Source organism: Cyprinus carpio, chromosome A7 (assembly GCF_018340385.1).
Source record: "Cyprinus carpio isolate SPL01 chromosome A7, ASM1834038v1, whole genome shotgun sequence".
NCBI lineage: Eukaryota > Metazoa > Chordata > Actinopteri > Cypriniformes > Cyprinidae > Cyprinus > Cyprinus carpio.
Window position 1 is genome coordinate 16,964,728 of NC_056578.1, and position 15,406 is coordinate 16,980,133.

Genomic DNA, 15,406 nt, shown 5'->3' on the forward strand with positions numbered 1-15,406 from the left:
GTTTCTTTAGCATTTCCTGCAGTCCTGTGCTACAGCATATAGCCTTATATCCCCCCACATTATTGTGTTGCGTCATTTCCTTTTCTGTGGCGCAGATTGTCCCCTACCGTTTCACACGCTTTAAAAAGGGAACAGACCCGCTGGTGGTTATACGGTGTCATGGCCCACATTGGGCCTTTTTTACCTCCCCCACGTTGTCTTCAGCACACGAGCCCGCCCTCCCGTTATAGCTCCTCTTCGTTACCTGCCTTCATCACTTGATTACTCTGGCGCAACAGCCCTCAACTTTTACCACTGTACCTTCATCCGCACCGGAGTTCCGCAAGCCGGCTATCCCACCCGGGGGTGGCGCGCGGTGGAGATGTTGCCGCACCAGATCTGGCCCAAATGACGTTGACTTGTGCCTTGGGTGTTTTCACTCTCTGTCGCTCCCATAAACAAGACCACACTGTCCTTCGCCGAGCATTGTTATCACCATATGAAGTTCAAGAGGGCCATTGTTTGAACTTTAAATGGTTCTGTCTGACGGTGGCATCGCCCTGTGCGCCGTCTGAATGCACCTCGGGTCTAATTTCGCAACCTCCTGAGTCCTCGCGGGTAATGATGGCTCGTAAGCTTTGCTATGTTGCAAGTTTTGCATCTGTGGTGTTCGAGATAGGACACAACACCAACTGGTAACAATGAAAACATCAACCCAAAGCATACGAACGCTCTGGAGAAAGGAAAAGAGTCATATCCACATTGTAAGGAGGACCACTAGTTTACCTTGAATGATTCCCAGGGCTCACGAAGCTGGCCAGTAGACCACGCATGATGTCTGTATGTGGTTGTGTGTGTGTGTTGTGTGTGTGGTGGGGTTGTTATTGGATGGGGGGGCTTGTGGGGGGGGGGGGTTGTGTCTGCAGTCATTTCACATTTCTCTCCTCGTCTCCCACCACCACCACTTTCGGATTATTTTACTGGGAAAGAAAAGTAAACATGGGCAGCTGTGTGTAGTGTGGTGTGCAGTGCAGGACAATTGCAGTTCCCTCACAGGGAGCAGCCAGAGGTAGACATAATGACTCACCTGCCCCCTGGTCAGGTACGGGGGCACGACGACACGTTGACCACCATAAACACCTTCTTACATGCCTGACGTGGGATGCTGATGGGCTCTGTTGCTCCTCTGTTTCCGCCGGCATTATAGTCCAAAGAGAAGTACGAGGCATCCTTCCAAAGGCTCTGTAGGTTGTCTTGAATTTATTGTTGTGTGGGACGGGTCCGATTCTCTGTCGTGGTGCCGGTTGTAGTATGGCCCCGGAGGTGGTCATGTTGACTCACAGAGTGGAGACCATATCCCGAGCTGAGAGGGTGGTGATGGTATGGATGGAGTGGTCATTCAGAGGTAATAGCTAACCCAAATGATGGTGATTGATTGAGTGTTACTTCAGCACTAGGCAGCAAGGGGCCCTAGAACGAGGGGACGGCTCATGGGATCCGCTGGACCACACCCACACCTGTGAGAGTCAGAACACATACACAAAAGGAAACCAAGTAAAAAAAGGGCTTAAAGGTCACTGAGAACAACACTGACTGAAACAACCTCATAAACACGTCTTATAGAACCTATCATGAAACCACGATCAGTTATGCAACATTAATGGTTGAAGGCACTAACTAAACCTAAAGGTAAAGACATTAAAGTCAGTTGTTTTAAATGCTACATGCTAAAGTGAATTTAGGGCATTACAACCTATAACTTCATTAATGTAAAGTATGAAAAATGATAAAATTAATTTTAAGATTTGAAATTTTAAATTGTTCAAATTAACAAGTATTGGTGTTTTTAAAAGACTAAATGTGAGTGTTAACTGTAAGTGGCAAATGAGCATGCTCAGTGTTGCACTATAGCCTGGCATAATGTGCATCACTAGAAATGTTGATTATAATTATTTTATTATTCTGAATCATTTTATATAGCTAAAAACAGTTTGAGTTTTAAATAATACATTCCTATTCAAGGTTTTTTATTTTGGAAAGAGAGCATCTTATGCTCATCAAGGCTACGTTTATTTGATTAAAAAAACAATACAGTTAAAAACAGCTTTAACAACTTTAAAAAACTGTTTGGTTTGATATATTTTCAAATGTAAGCTGGATTCCTGTTATAACAAAGCTGAATTTTCAGCAGCCATTGCTTCAGTCTTCAGTGTCACATGACTTTATTTATTATTATCAATATTGAAAACCTGTGTGTGCTGTGTGTGTGTGTGTGTGTGTGTGTGTGTGTGTGTGTGTGTTGTGGTGTGATGTGTGGGTGTGTGTATGATACATTTTTTTTAATATTTTTTTTTGGGTATCAATTTAAAAGTCTTTGCTTTCTCTTGATCAATATAATGTTGTTCCTTGCTGTATAAAAGTGTTCAATCAAAAAACAAAAAAACCAAAAAAAATTACGGAAACCCAAAATTCTGAACGGTAGTGTATATGTGAAAGCCTCTTGGCAGCACAGGAGGTTATGCGCAACTACACACACATATTTGAATGACCTCTCAAAGATGTCTGCCATTTGGACTGAGTAATGTATCATCTTGAGCCCAGTATAAACTTGCTCCTTTTTTTCAACATTCTTTCATGCACTCATACACACTCAAAGAAAAACAACACATAAACACAAGCTCTCATTAATCAAAGTTCTGGGGGTGATTGATTAAGTTCAGTTCGTCTGTCTTGTATTGCGCTGGCCCACTCCAATTCGCCCTGAGCCCTTTTATTGCCTTCCCCTCCAGCAGAGAGATACACAAGACGCTCAATGTACCCAGTCGCTCTCAATCCATGAACTGTTAGTGCGAAAATAAGAGCCGGGCATCAGCATTAAACAAAGGAATAATTGTCAAACAAATTTTTCCTCTCTTTTTAGCCACCTTCCTCTGTTTCTCTCAACGGCTCCTCTCTCTCTCTCTCGCATTATGAAAAGCAACAGCAAAGTCAGCCGAGTACAAACACATTTAAGTCAGCGGTGGAAAAACCGATTTGCATCATTTCTTCAAGGTGGATTAGGAAGTATGGGGCTTGATATTGCCGGTGTCATGAATCGCACTCTTACTCAATGAGGCGAGGACCCCTTAAAAGTTAAACGTAGGCCATATTACACCAAGTGGTGTTCCAACGATGTGTGCGAACAGCTGGAACAGTCACACACACATCCTTCAACTTCAGCCATGCGAAAGGAAAACTTCCCTCCAGATAAGCGACTGTGATTGAAGATGGTGAACAGTACTGACCATATTATGTCTGTTACACGTTGACTTCCATATATACAGTAGACAAATCACAAACAGTAAGTTCCAAGCTTAAAAGAAAAGTGGATTTGAGGTGGAATAAAACCTTCTACATTTGTTTTTAAATACGTAAAGACGACTGTTGTAATGGCACCTTGGGACAGATCATCACCTTGGACATCTCACCGTTCTAAACCATGTTGTGCCACGATGAGCGAGTGCTTTTGTGGTTGGTTGTTTGTGTGTTTTTGTCTTGTGAATTGAAAGAGAGTAAGGAATAAAAACAGAAACCAAGAGGACGAGGTCTGTGGCTAAATTGAGCTTGCTGGCAGGAGGGAGATTCTTGCAGTTCTCTGATTAGCTCAGTCTAATTCCCCACCACGTGAGTTGCTATAATAGCCTTCACCTCAATCCAACTTTGCACATGTCTGACACCACAAGCCACATTTTTCCATCGCTTCAATTCACTTTGGCGTGGCCATTTCAACCAATCGCCTTTATTTTGATTTTTGCTTACATGACAGTTCCTGGTCTGTTCAGCGGGGACTATTAATAGCCGTTGTTTGAATGGGAGAGTCAAATCTACTAAGACTACATTACTTTTAAAATGTGTTTGGGCTTGTTGTAGATAATTTTGTTTTATTGGGCTTATGAATAACTGCTGTGCTGCCAAAAACCACTGGGGCCTCCAATCCCTTGCTGATATTGGGCTAGAGCATGATGAATGTGACCCAAACAGGTTCTTTATCAGCAACTTTAATTCCATAAGCTATTGCTCCTGAGAGAGAGGACATTCCAAATGCACACAGTGAAAGACAAGCTTCCAGAGTTTGGCAGTGTCAAAATCGTCAGAGGCAGACATGAGAGAATAAAAAAAATCTAACAGGACCACTTAGAGGGCGTTTTGTCAGAATCCGGCACTCTCAGATTTAAAACGACTTTCTGGCAAAGAATCAAGGTAGGAAACGTTTGGTTTTATACATGTTAAATCCAATAATAATTAACTCTGTGGGCACATTTTCAAACACTTAAGCTCTCACCCACTTTTTAATCTATTCTTCTGAAGGGCCCAGAGTCCCATTAGAATTGGATGTATCCACTCACAATAACATTTATATGGAGGACAATGTGGATAAAAGAAACTGTTAAAAGTCTACACCCTTACAGTCTATGCATTCAGTCGTATTCACATATAATGTTGTTAAAAGCCAGACACCGCAAAACATCTACATTACAATAATCCCTGATTGCTCAGAAGGAGCCAAACATTACCTGCCTTCAAACGTTTCCATCTCTAGAAATGTATTTCAGGAGAATTTCTCTTTATTTTAGGAAAATTATGACATTCACTCACTACCCATCAGGAATATAAACATATGCAATCTTTCAGAGTGAATTCTGCTTCCCATTACTACATGCCCTGTGAAAAGGAATTCGTTTTTTGACATTTACAATTATACCTTGTTAATACAGCTTTGTATGTTTTATATAGATTTCAAAAATTGGGGTCTGTATTTTTTTATTTATTTTATTTTTCATTTATTATTATTATTTTTATTTATTAAAAAAAAAATAAATGAATTAATACTTTTATTAGCAAGGATGTACTGATTAAAAAGTCACAGTAAAAGATTTCTGCTTAAAAAAAATGCCTGTTCTTTTGAACTTTGCAAAGAATCCTGGAAAATATCACTTCGTTTCCAAGAAAAATATTAAACGCAGGCACAAATGTTTTCAACGTGGAGTGTTAAGGTATACTTTATGGGCTTTTTTTTATGCCTTTAATGTGAGAGTATAGTGGAGCGGGAATTGCCAATAGGACCTTCGACGCAAGAATCATCTCAGATCACAGTTGCGCTATAGTTGACGCACTAACACCAAGGCTATTGGCTCTGACCAACGTTGATAAAAATAATAGATTTTTTTGAGCACCAAAGCACGATATTAGAGTGATTTCTGAAGGATCATGTGACATTTAAGACTCAAGTAATTGCTGATAGGAAATTTAGCTTTGCCATCACAGGAATAAAATACATTTTAACTATAGGACAAATTATATATATATTATATATAATATATAGAATATAATATATATATATACATATATATATATATATATGATATATATATTATATATATACACGCCAGTTATATGCATTGATTCTGCGGGGTTCTCTGTGTCAGAGCTAATCCTCAGGTAGTTAAAAAGACAGTGGAAATGTCTGCTGTGGTTTTTATATTGAAATTTATGTTATATTTCTTTTATTTTATTTGACTTACAGACAAGGACAAATTAAGGATGGGGGGTAGTAGATTGCACCCAAACATATGTACCAGCACCAGAACCAGTGTTGTCAAAATATGGAAGGGGGGAAAGAATGCGATATGATAGTTTAAAATAAAATTCTCTTATCACACTTTCCCGTTATCTGATTACTGTGCTGTTTATCTACATTTTCCCTGCCAAGGCAGTTGCTTTTACAGTCTCTATCTCTTCATTCTTTCACTAACCCTCTGATATAAAAAATAATCATAAGACAGAGGAAGAAAGAGCGCATGAATGAACAAGATATGATCCTTCAGGACGTGCGGTGGGCAGAATCTTTCAAGTGAAGAAACAAACAAGTGACAAGCCCAAATGGACCCCATTATGATTCATGGTTGAATTAGTGTCTGTGTTTGGGGATGAGGAGGGTCCCAGGGCACAATCCCCACACACATACAAGCTTATCCACACCACATTTGCGGTTTGCCCCTAGTACAACCCCCTCATAGCACTCACCAGAATCAAACATTTAGATTGTTGTCATGTAGAAAAAGAGAAACAAAGTGCAAAGTAAATAATGGAGGGAGATTGTTTGGTCACAGACAAGCAGAGAAGAAGAAAACCAAGTGAAAGGGAGAGTGAGGGGGCAGAGGAGGAAAGGTTGAAATCAGGGCAGCAAAACAAATTTTGTAGAAGCACCCAAGCGACATTTCACAAAGATGACAAAAGGTCATCAGAGACAGCACAGGTCAAAGTTGAGAGAGTTACATAAATGCTCTCTGGATTCTGGACTGGTGCTGTTTAGCTGTGGGGTTCAAAAGGAGTTTGTTGTGCTTCAACTGCCTTAATGAAGCAATTTTGGGCCGACAAATCTCTACCAAGGTGTTTTGTCAAAGAATGAGATGCCAAAGTTTTATAGTACAACCTGCCTCACTGTTTAGTGCTAATATTTTTCTCAACTCAATTGAGTTTCTGTCATAAATTGTGGAACTGTAAATATGACACAGTCCTAAAATGTTATATTTAAGTGTTGTTCTGCAATACAGCAGATATTGAGTTTGTCATTGCAGTCAAAGATTCATGTGATGTGAACTGAGCAACAGCAGCTGGGACTTTGCCACAAAGTGGTTTTCAGCAGTTACTCTATCTTGTTTTTCTCTTCATCAACCATACAAACACAAATAACAATATCAGATTCGGACTTACACAAATTGCTGCAAACCATATCAAACTTACATGCTGACCACCTTGATTGTGTTTTATTTCCATGCAATACACAGTTTGTTTATTTATTCAGATCTGAGTGATAATTATAATTGAGATTATTGTTATTGTTTTTCACATTATGTTCAATAACCAATTAATGGCTGATACTATAATTCTATACTATTTTGTCTAAATTGATAATAAATAAAATAAATAAACTGTTTTTCAATGCATCACAACATCACAATGTTTACAATGAAAAATGCATATTCATTTTGACATTTGCTAGATTAGATTATTTTAACAGTTAGATTAAGTGTTAGAATGACAGCAAAGGTAGTCTAAATGTAAAAATGGAAAATGAGCATAAATAATTATGAAATACGATGTATCAACTAATACAATAATTGGCCAGTAACTGGCTGATAACCAATATGGTACAGATATACTGTGCATTCCTTTTTTTATTGTATACATCCATCTATATAATAGTGTCTCAACAGTTTAGTGACTAAAGGCCGGAATAAACTAAAGAAAAATTATTTTAAAACACTAGGCATTATACACTTGCTGACTTTGTAAATGGTTACAGAGAAAAGCTGGTCATCAAACTCTGAACGACTGAAGATCACACACTATCAGAATTTCAAGTTTTTCTGAACACAACAAACTCACGCAGAAATGTAAAAAATATGTATTCTTAAATCAGCTCAGAAAAGGTGTGTTCTGATTGGTCAGCTATCCAGTGCGTTGTGATTTGCTGAATACCTCAAGCATGTGGAGGAAATGTTATACGCCTTACCATATTGTGATGCCCTGTCCGGCCAGGCCAGAGCTACTAGACAAAAACATTTGTTGCATCCAGTGGGGACATTATTATGGGGATATCCAGTGGGGATTATAAATGACTTATACTGTCTTTTTACACGTTGCGTTGCATCGCATCGGGCCGCGTAAACATAAAACCATATCTGCATTTGTGATTGGAGAAATGACAAACAGCAAGTGCTACTCTACACTGCTCAAAGCGTTTGAATCGTCAGTGGCAAATTCTTTAAATACAAAAAAACATACATACAGTCTGTGATTTAGAACAGCCAGGATTGTAGTCTACTCTCCTAGGATCAGGAAACAGTCCTCCCTAAAATGAGCTGGACACATCTGAATATTTGGGGTTAAACTATTCTGGAACAGTGTTGTAAATAGAGGCCTAGCGTGAGCGGAGGCCTGCTTGAGTGAACGGTGCAGCCGGTGGATTCGACAAAGGAACATCCGGCGGGCTAGCGGCAACTACATGTGATGACCCTGGGCTGGACTCCACGGTGAAAGCTGATCCAGCGATCCACAGCGCGAACTTAAGTTGATGTATTTCCTCAGCGACCAGCACGGATCAGCTCTAGGCATGACGAAGCGGATATCGTCCCCTTATGGAAGACCAAACAAAGTAGTTTCGCTTTCACAATGAAACACAGCGCCTTCACGACATGGTGGCATGGCAACAACAATAATACAGCGAGAATAAAAGTTACGCCTTCTTTCTTTGCGTGAACATTTGGGCAGCGTTATGCAAAGCTTCCCACACAGTGACGTAGAGATGTGGGGGCGTGTTTTTAGGGGGGGGTTTGACTGTTAACTTTTATAAAGAATATCTCTTTGGATTTGAGACTTTACAGACTTTGCAACTTTACAGATCTTCTTTATGCACCAAGAGCTTGTAACTCTCCCAACAGAAAGGAAAAATGAAATTGCATCATATGACCCCTTTAAGAACATAAGAATGAAAAGACACAATACATAAATTAAACAATTACATAATTATGACAATTACAAGATTGCTGATAGTGAAAAAATATAAAAAACAAAAGAATCGTTCAGCTCCAAATGATCAAATCTGCAGTAGCATCATCTCCTCCAGACTGTAAATTGGGGCAAAAATCTGGGCAAAAGCCATGTATCCTTAAGTATAGCATAGCTATCTAGCCTGGTTATTTGAGTTTCAAGCACTATTATACACAAGGCTGGGATTACAGACAGAACACTGGGAAAGTGCCAATGCCCTGAGCCCTTTAAACCCCCCGGGGCTAAACTTTTAAACCCCTCCCTTGTTTGAATCAGGATCAGCTGTGAGTTTTTAAGTGCAGGGGGAGCCGCATGGAGGATGGTGTAGGTAGCTCATCGCTCTCTAACAGAGGTGAGAAGAGGATTTATCTGTCCCTGGTGGGGGTTTAGCTTCTGGGTTTAGTTAATCCCAGGCTGCTTGTAAGGTTAAACTCACCGATTTGCCTGCACAGATGTGGTCTGGAGTTAGCATGTGTGTGTGAGTGTGTGTTTATTTTTGCCAGGGGCCCATTGAGGAGGTTGCATATAGAGTGTGTATACTGAGCGCAATTAAGAGATTTGAAAGTGTGGGAGTCATCAAGAAATTGCCAACTCTGATTGACCTTATTCGTTTGTTCACACTGTTCTCTGACGCAGGGTGCCTCCGTGTTATAAATCTCCCCAAAGACACTGCGGGAGAGTGTAATAATGGTAAAAAAAAAAAAAAGAGAGAACGAAAGACTGCTGGGTAATCCAGCACTTTGGGGGCTAAATGTAATTCTGATGACCTGAGTTTTCACCCTTTCTTTGCTGCTTGCTTGCCATATTTCACAACCCTTCCATAAACCTCTCCGCCAGCGCCGCAGAGGTTTCCACGTGCCTTCCAAGAATTGTCTGACACACAAAGTGACCTTCTTTCCTACTGCCTCAGTTTTGCGTGGAATACAGATGCATTCAGAAATTTCCATTAATTCAAATGGAAAATATTATTTTTCTCTCTTCCACAACTATTTCATTCCCTCTGTCTCCCCAACCGTCTGTGTGGCTGAGCCTTTTTGACTGATGGCTCTTTAAAGTATCTGGAACCATCTTAGGCATGACCATCAGGGGTCAAAATGGTCCTTTGAATTGGCAGTTGACATCATCAAAGCCAGACGGTCTTGTGCCATCACAGGCACCTTTCCAAGCCAACCAGGGATTTTTACTCAGATAAAACTTCAGTATGGTTTAAAGCATATGAAATTTAAGGTCTATGATGTCAGCACATTTTTGCGGCGTTAAGCGACAAGCCCTCCTAAAATCATACCGTTTGACTACTTAAAATGCTTGTCATGGCCGTTTATCACTAGATTTGGCCACTGTGACCATTACGAAAGCTAAAGCAATTATGCATGATTTGCTTTCACAATGTCTAAACCATGAATCAGTGTTTCTCTGTAGATGTAAAATATGTATTTCTTTGGGTTCCGAACCACATCACTTGAGGAACCCTCTGATCTTTTTAACCATGACTGTAATTATTTTCTCTTCATCTGTATGATTAATGGCTTGTCACATGGAAATGAAAGGATGGAGGATGAAAAGAAGGTTTAGATGGAGGGAAGCACAGCAAAAACCTTACGCTGACCGCAAAAACCTTAACCGTGAGTTTTACTCATGTCATTTCTGAAGATCATCCGAAAATGAATTCTATTACAGAGTTCAGAACATGTGTTTTTTTATTGGAGGAAAAGTCATTTTGACTCATTTTGCTCTCATTTAGAGATCGTCAAAAATGTATTAATATGGAGATATGGTGATCTATTAATGTTCATAAAAGTATGAAAGCAGAGACCAAGTGGTTTTGCTCAATTTCAACTGTAAAGTAAACCTCATAAACACACACGCAGTGAACTGAATTGCCATTTACCGGCAAATACACATAAAAAAAGGCCTTCTATTGTTTCAATTCAAGAAATGACGGACAGTGACCAGGTCATTGAAAATCATCATGGAAAATGTGATGAGAAACAGTACAGGAGTCTGCAGCACCTGCCAGACCTTGTGCCTGCACACTGTTACTCTCTAGTGTAAAGTAATCTGTTTGCTAAACTCTCTTTTCCCCTCCTGACTGGAATAGCCTCTTGTTAGATTTCTTATAATAGTGCATTTGGATACATTTCACTTATTTGATGTTAGTGAGACTGTGATGTCATGTCAGTGTCTTTCGACAAAGGATTTTTCTGTTATTAAGTGTCCCTGAAACTCATGGAGTCAAAGTTTGGTAAAAGAAAGTGTGTGTGTGTGTGTGGGGGGGGGGGGGGGGGGGGAGGGGGGGGTGGGTAAATTTAAGAACAGTGATTGATTTGAAGGGTGTGTGATAAATGTTGATAATCACATTTACATGATCATGATAAATGTTTGATATGACATTTACATGCATTCCTCTTTCCTTTCTATACTTAGTTTCTGTTTGCCCAGATGTCTTCTAAAAAATCATTTGACCTCAGTAATGGCTAGACTGGATATAAACCCCACTTGATGCGGCTTAGAGACCCTGGATAAACCACTCCAGCACTGTAGACAAATGATTTACACAATCAGTCTTTCCATTCTTTCCCCTAAACGTTTCCTCCCTGTCTTTCTTTTGTTTTCCTTAGACCTTTCGTCTCCTGCGCTTTTAAATGGACTGTGCATTGTGCAGTCAGGATAATGATGACTATGGAAATGTAACCATACCCCGCTGTACATGAAAAAGTGTGATAAAGAGAAGAAAAGAAAGCCATTCTAAAGTTCCAATGTTTAAACTCATTTTAAGACAAAGAGGACTAAGAATACAAGACACAAAATAAATGAAAGAGTAATTTTTAAAATGCATTTTCAGTAATTAAAAGAATAGAAAAAAAAAATAGGTTGTGCTAACCGCCCATCTAGATATAATTCATTTTGCAAATGAAAGGCATGCAACCCTTTGGAGAGCAGTTTTCCAGAGAACCCCTTAGTTGAAGAGGTTAGTTATCAGGTTCAACAGTAGCAAATAGAGTGCAGGTGTGTGTTGATATTCCTGTTAATAATGTTTGATAACAAAAACAGCTCTGTTATTGGGCCTAGTTACACACTTTCTTTATAGATGTTGGATTCTATTATACTTTAAGTTTTTTTTTTTTTTTCTGATGGCATGTGCACTCAAGCGTGTCTTTTTTTAGTTATTTTTTTTATTTATTTATTATATTTATTTATTTATTTATTTTGCCATTGTGGTTCCTCTAAGTGCTTTAAACTGGTCCATAATTTTTTTTTTCCTGACCTTTTGTAATAAAATAATCATCAACTGTTCTTAAGCGTGACCTAATATGAACAACACTTGTTACATAGTTGTTGTCAAAATCATGTCAAGCCAACATTGTTTGTAGGGATAGTTTTAAAGGGCTTACAATCACAGCCTTTTAGTCAGGCTCCGAAACCAATCAGATCGGACAGATTCCAGCATGAAATCTTGGTCCATTGTGCGTGCGAAGTGGGCAAAAAAATATATTTATTTATTGGTAATTGAAAACATGCAAACAGGATATAAGCTTTCAGAATGTTCCCCCTTAACATCTGCACCAAACGGAGCACAACTAGTAGCTGTTGAGGGATTGAGGGGAGATGAAAACATTGATTCCTGTACGATTCCCAGCTGAGAGCGAAACCCTACGGGAAACAGCAGAAAGAACATTGGGGCCTTCTGATGAATGAGAAGCACCCTGTGAGCTTAAAAAAATCAGTCATTTGTGTGTACTTGGTGTAGAATTAGCCTTTGCGTTCCTTCAGTCTCTGCTGAGTAAGACCTTACTATTGCGTTGAAGTATTGTGTTTTCTATAGGGAATTATCCAACGGTACATTACTTAAAGGAATATTTCACCTAAAATAAACAGGTATCATCATTCACCCTCACCCTCATGTCCTTCTAATCCTTCTAAATGTTAAGTTTGTGATGTGACAATTTTGACTTTTTTTTTTTACCTGTGAACACAAAACAGGTATTTGTTTTGTCCATATAATGACGTCTATAGCAGGGCTGTTTGTTTTAATTAGGGTTGGAGCTAAACTCTGGCAGTTTTAGCTCCAACCCTATCTCTCCATGAATAAAGTTGCCCAGCCCTGTCTGTGCGGGGTCCTAAATAATATGGGACCCCACTGACTTTAATAGTTTGGACATGCAGAAAATAATCAAAATATCCTTCCACAGAATAAGAAAAAAATAATCATTCAGGTTTGGAGCCACCATGATTTGTATTAATATGCTCATTGGAAAAACATTGCAAAATGATTGCTTTTTGTATGTTTTGTGGAATTTTCCAATTGAAATGTTCAGTGAATGACACTAAAAGTTTAAATGAAATGTCAAGCTCCATTGCAGTGGTTCTTAACGTTTTAAGATAAAAATTCTGAAGGGACCATGCTGTTTTTAGTTTGCTTCTACAAGTCTTTGAGGTCTTCTATCGTTACATATATTTCACAGAAGTTACCTGAGTGCAATGCTGTACCAGGTGAGCCAGAGAGCAAGTTCGCTACAATCAGAAAAGTCATAAACATGGAGCTGGAGCCCATACACAACCGATCTTCATTAAAAGCAGTACACACTCTGACAGCACTTTAATTTGTGTGGTTTTATGAGCTAACACTGGCATCAGCATGTGTTCTGCCATTTCTCTGTTAACGAGTTACCATGGCTATTTATCTGCTGCTGTCCTAGATCGAACTCAGAGAGCAAACAACACTAACGTGAGAAATAATGATTTTAAATTAATAGGAGGATGTGTGTGTTTCTGTGGCGAGCACTGCATATAATTATTCAGCATGTACATTTTCAAGTCTCAAGTCTCGCAAATATTCAACATTCCTGTAATGGAGTAAATGTCAAAAAAAAAAAAAAAAAAAAACAGCAGTGCTCCTTATTCTGGTTGTTTTACTGATAACCCCATAAGAGATATCAGAGATCTAGTTTTTTTAAACGGATGCTCTTTAAGGTCAATGACATATGACCCCAGCAACCAGTGCTAACAGATGTGGTGGCGTTCTTCTAAAATGCCAGCACAGTGTAAAACAGTGTGATTCATATCTTGTGGCACACTGATGCAAATTCTCACAGTTCTGTTTGGACAACTACATCAGAGTCCATTGTGTGCAGCCTCAGGCAGGAGAGAGAGGAGAAAGAGATAACCGCAAAAGTTTTCCTCAGGTCCACAGAGAGAGAGTATTTTTTTCTTTTTTCTTTTTTTTTTGTTATTACAGTCAAACGGTGAGGGGTGTGTATGTGAGTGAGTAAAACAAGCCAGATCTAAAATAAAGCGAGAGTGAAAGAAACAGAAACACACACACACACTGTGCTTCGAGAGAACTGGATGATGTAATTGATGTGGGGAGATACAAAGCGAAGCATGACTGATACAGACAGTGTGTTACACAGCAGTGGAGAGCAAAATAGCTTCCAGCCTGATGGGGGATCTCCAGCAGTGACTGGATTACACAGAGGACACGGATCATCATCTCGGCTTCCTTATAAAAGGTGTGTGTGTTTGGGTGTATGCTGCTTCAGCACTGCATATCTGTAGATCTCTGCAGCATGTTGATGTGTCCCATATCTGTTCCTGCTAACACCAGCTGCTGATAAGCATGCCAACACTCATCTTCACAAAGTGAGACCACTTAAGGCAGTCCTTTTACTGCCTGATCCCATTTACTTCTCTTTTCTCAGTCAGACAACCCAAAGGTGTTCAGAGGCGTTAAACGACATTTTGGTTCCCAGCCACTGAAAGAAAATATGTGGTCATTTGATCTCCGCTTTTCATATTATAGACTGGAGTTTGCACATTGACAGCAGTAAATGAGAACTGTCAAACGCATGTGATGACAAGACGCTGTGTAATGAGTGTTTTAAAATGTGGCTGCCCAGAACAACAAAGCAAAGTGAGTAGAAGAGTTGTATGCACATACATCATTCTCAAAAATGTTGATTTTCAGTCTTACACAAATTTTTGAAGCTTTGAATCCAATGAAGTCTTTTGTACCATTAAAGACTGATGGTATTTTTTATCATCTTTAGTTTTGAATGTTGACTTTATCATCAGCACCAGGTGTCGATTCATCATATCAAAAATAACAAACTAATTTTCTTAGTAAGGTCTTCCTCACACATGCAACTAAAACCCATGACACATGAACCATGTTAAAGAAAAAATAACCTCTTACTTACTGAACTTTATACCTTTCAAGTACTTTTATATAACTTTTTATTTTATTTTCATACTAAAAGTTTTTAACTTTGACACCCAATAACAAAATGAGCGTTTTTTTTTGTCTTTTCAACTATTTGTTTTTCATAGATATATTATTTATTATGTTTTGCATCTTTGCACACTTGGTTAGAATGCATAAGCAATGAAAATAAAATGATTGAAAAATTGCAATTTAAGAAAAACTGTAATTTCAATTTCATAAAAGTTGTATGACAGTATAAAAATACTTTTAATGTCATAATTATGGACATTTCCTCAAAAAAAATGGTCTTCCTAATATATAGTCAAACACTTTTTATATTACTGTTAAGTAATATATTGTTGCCGTTTTTTTTTGGAGTTTAATGACAATTTTGAAAGATATTTTTTCATCAATGAAAATCCCAGAGCAACAACGGTTTGCCACCATATATTCTCAAAATATATGGCAACATTTCCCTTGACTTCTCAAAACTGCAATGTGCATAATTCCATCAAGATTTTGACCTATCTCTCTCTCTTCACCCATCATCTAGATTTAATTCTCTGTTTCTAGCTTTTATTTTGGAAAACCAGAGGCATGTGTGTGTCCATGCTAGGCCTGTGTGCGTGCATG